The sequence below is a fragment of the Arachis ipaensis genome, chromosome B6 (assembly GCF_059453495.1).
Source record: "Arachis ipaensis isolate K30076 ecotype BB chromosome B6, ASM5945349v1, whole genome shotgun sequence".
Taxonomy (NCBI): domain Eukaryota; kingdom Viridiplantae; phylum Streptophyta; class Magnoliopsida; order Fabales; family Fabaceae; genus Arachis; species Arachis ipaensis.
The window spans coordinates 35550010-35554239 of record NC_142441.1 but is presented as its reverse complement, the minus strand read 5'-3'; the positions used below and the strand labels follow the sequence as shown (position 1 = coordinate 35554239).

Sequence of the window (4230 nt, the reverse complement as noted above, 5' to 3'; positions counted from 1 at the left end):
AAGCATAGTAAACGAAAAACAGAAAAATAAGAACAAGGAGATTAAGGAACGGGTCCACCTTAGTGAGGGTAGCGTCTTCCTCTTCTTGAAGAACCAATGGTGCTCTTGAGCTCCTCTATGTCTCTTCCTTGTCTTTGTTGCTCCTCCCTCATAGCTCTTTGATCTTCTCTAATCTCATGGAGGATGATGGAGTACTCTTGGTGCTCCATCCTTAGTTGTCCTATGTTGGAACTTAATTCTCCTAGGAAAGTATTTATTTGCTCCCAATAGTTTTGTGGAGGGAAGTGCATCCCTTGAGGCATCTTAGGGATTTCATGGTGAGGAATTTTCTCATGCTCTTGTTGAGGTCCATGATCTCTTGTTTGTTCCATCCTTTTCTTAGTGATGGGCTTGTCCTCATCAATGAGGATGTCTCCCACTATGTCAATTCCAGCCGAATTGCAGAGGTGGCAAATGAGGTGAGGAAAGGCTAACCTTGCCAAAGTGGAAGACTTGTCAGCCACCTTATAGAGTTCTTGAGGTATAATCTCATGAACTTCCACTTCCTCCCCAATCATGATACTATAGATCATGATGGCCCGATCTACAGTAACTTCAGACCGGTTGCTAGTAGGAATAATTGAGCGTTGAATAAACTCCAACCATCCTCTAGCTACAGGCTTAAGGTCATGTCTTCTCAATTGAACCGGCTTGCCTCTTGAGTCAACTTTCCATTGAGCTCCTTCCACACATATGTCCATGAGGATTTGGTCCAATCTTTGATCAAAGTTTACCCTTCTAGTGTAGGGGCATGCGTTTTCTTGCATCATTGGCAAGTTGAACGCCAACCTTACATTTTCCGGACTGAAATCTAAGTATTTTCCCCGACCCATGGTAAGCCAATTCTTTGGATTCGAGTTCACACTTTGATCATGGTTTCTCGTGATCCATGCGTTTGCATAGAAATCTTGAACTATTAAGATCCCGACTTGTTGAATAGGATTAGAGAGAACTTCCCATCATCTTCTTCTAATCTCTTGTCGAATCTCCGGATATTCGCTCTTTTTGAGCTTGAAAGGAACCTCAGGAATCACTTTCTTCTTGGCCACAACTTCATAGAAGTGGTCTTGATGGACCTTTGAGATGAATCTCTCCATCTCCCATGACTCAGAGGTGGAAGCAATTGCCTTTCCTTTCCTCTTTCTTGAGGTTTCTCTGGCCTTAAGTGCAATTAATGGTTATGGAAAAATAAAAAGCAATACTTTTGTCATACCAAACTTATAATGTTTGCTCGTCCTTGAGAAAAAGAAGAAAGAAAGAAGGAGAAGAAGAAAAAATGGAGGAGAGGGAGAGAGGTGTGCATTCGGCCAAGGAGAAGAAGAAAGGGTTGTATTATGTGAACATGAAGAAGGAATGAGGGATTTATATAGGAGTGGGGGGAGGTTTAGGGTTCGGTCATGGGGTTGGGTTTGGGTGGGAAATGAATTTGAATTTTGGAGGTAGGTGGGTTTATGGGGAAGGGTGGATGGATGTGAGTAGTTAAGGGTATTTGGGGAAGAGGTATTGAGGTGATTGGTGAAGGGTAGGTGGGGAAGAGTGTTATGAAAAGGTGTGAGAGAGGTGGGGATCCTGTGGGATCCACAGATCCTGTGGGGGATCCTGTGGGGTCCACAGATCCTGAGGGGTCAAGGACTTAGCATCCTTGCTCCAATTAGGCGTTCAAAACGCCCTTTGTATGCAATACTGGCGTTTAACGCCAGACTGCTGCCTGTTTTTGGCGTTAAACGCACAAATGTAGCCTGTTTCTGGCGTTTAACGCCAGGTTGATGCTTGTTTCTGGCGTTAAACGCCAGCTTGGTGCTTGTTTCTGGCGTTAAACGCCAGACAGATGCTTGTTTCTGGCGTTTAAACGCCAGAATGCTCTTCCTCTAGGGTGTGCTATTTTTCATTCTGTTTTTGATTTTCCAGTAGTTTTTGTGACATCACATGATCATCAACCTAAAGAAAACATAAAATAGCAATGTAAAATAAATAGATATAATTAATTAACATTGGGTTGCCTCCCAACAAGTGCTTCTTTAATGTCAATAGCTTGACAGTGAGCTCTCATAGAGCCTCACAGATGTTCAGAGCATTGTTGGGACCTCCCAACACCAAACTTAGAGTTTGAATGTGGGGGTTCAACACCAAACTTAGAGTTTGGTTGTGGCCTCCCAACACCAAACTTAAAGTTTGACTGTGGGGGCTTTGGTTGACTTTGCAGTAAGAGAAGCTTTTCATGCTTACTCTCCATGGTTACAGAAGGAGATCCTTGAGTTTTAAACACAAGGTTGTCCTCATTCAGTTAAAGGACCAACTCTCATCTGTCCACATCAATCACAGCTTTTACTGTGGCTAGGAAGGGTCTTCCAAGGATGATGGATTCATCCTCATCCTTTTCAGTGTCTAGGATTATGAAATCAGCAGGGATATAAAGGCCTTCAACCTTTACTAGCATGTCCTCTACTAGTCCATAAGCCTGTTTTCTTGAGTTGTCTGCCATCTCTAATGAGATTCTGGCAGCTTGCACCTCAAAGATCCCGAGTTTCTCCATTACAGAGAGTGGCATTAAGTTTATTCCTGACCCAGGTTACACAGAGCCTTCTCAAATGTTATGGTGCCTATGTTACAGGGAATTAGGAATTTACCAGGATCCTATTTCTTTTAAGGTAATTTCTGCCTATCCAATGCATTCAATTTATTGGTGAGCAACGGAGGTTCATCTTCCAAAGTCTCATTACCAAATAGCTTGGCATTCAGCTTTATGATTGCTCCTAAATATTGGGTAACTTGCCCTTGAACAATGTCTTCATCTTCTTCAGCAGATAAATAGTCATCAGAGCTCATGAATGGTAAAAGGAGGTTCAGTGGAATCTCTATGGTCTCTAGATGAGCCTCAGATTCCTTTGGTTCCTCAAAGGGAAACTCCTTATTGGTCAGTGAACGTCCCAGGAAGTCTTCCTCACTAGGATTCACGTCCTTCTCCTCCTCTCTGGGTTCGGCCACACCAAGTAAGGTAATGGCCTTGCACTCTCTTTTTGGATTCTCTTCTATATTGCTTGGGAGAGTACTAGGAGGAGTTTCAGTGACCTTTTTACTCAGCTGGCCCACTTGTGCCTCAAAATTTCTATTAGAGAACCTTGTTTCATTCATGAAACTTAGAGTGGCCTTAGATAGATCAGAGACTATATTTGCTAAGCTAGATGGACTCTGCTCAGAATTCTCTGTCTGTTGTTGAGTGGATGATGAAAAAGGCTTGCTATTGCTAAACCTGTTTCTTCCACCATTATTAAAGCCTTGTTGAGGCTTTTGTTGATCCTTCCATGAGAAATTTGGATGATTTCTCCATGAGGGATTATAGGTATTTCCATAGGGTTGCCCCATGTAATTCACCTCAGCTATTGCAGGGTTCTCAAGATCATAAGCTTCTTCTTCAGAAGATGCCTCTTGAGTACTGTTGGATGTAGCTTGTAATCCATTCAGACTCTAAGAAATCATATTGACTTGCTGAGTCAATATTTTATTCTGAGCCAATATGGCATTCAGAGTATCAATTTCAAGAACTCCCTTGCGTCCCATTACTCATAGGATTCCTTTCAGAAGTGTACATGAACTGGTTATTTGCAACCATGTCAATGAGTTCCTGAGCTTCTACAGGCATTTTTTTTAGGTGAATGGATCCACCTGCAGAATGGTCCAATGACATCTTTGATAATTCAGACAGACCATCATAGAATATATCCAGGATGGTCCATTCTGAAAGCATGTCAGAAGGACACTTTTTGGTCAGTTGCTTGTATCTCTCCCAAGCTTCATAGAGGGATTCACCTTCTTTCTGTTTGAAGGTTTGAACATCCACTCTAAGCTTGCTAAGCTTTTGAAGAGGAAAGAACTTGGCTAAGAAAGCCGTGACCAGCTTATCCCAAGAGTTCAGGCTATCTTTAGGTTGAGAGTCCAACCATATTCAAGCTCTGTCTCTTACAGCAAACGAGAAAAGCATAAGCCTGTAGACCTCAGGATCAACCCCATTGGTCTTAACAGTATCACAGATTTGCAAGAATTCAGTTAAGAACTGAAAAGGATCTTCTGATGGAAGTCCATAAAACTTGCAATTCTGTTGCATCAGAGAAACTAATTGAGGCTTTAGCTCAAAATTGTTTGCTCCAATGGTAGGGATTGAGATGCTTCTTCCATGTAAATTGGAATTTGGTG

The 4230-nt window shown here is 42.2% G+C and overlaps 1 non-coding gene across 1 annotated transcript; it reads left to right on the top strand.

Moving 5' to 3' along the window:
- Nucleotides 1-3778: 3778 nt before the first annotated feature.
- On the top strand, nucleotides 3779-3886 carry LOC148555131 (small nucleolar RNA R71). The gene has a single exon (XR_015886996.1). It is a non-coding gene; the product is annotated as a small nucleolar RNA R71 (small nucleolar RNA).
- Nucleotides 3887-4230: the final 344 nt, after the last annotated feature.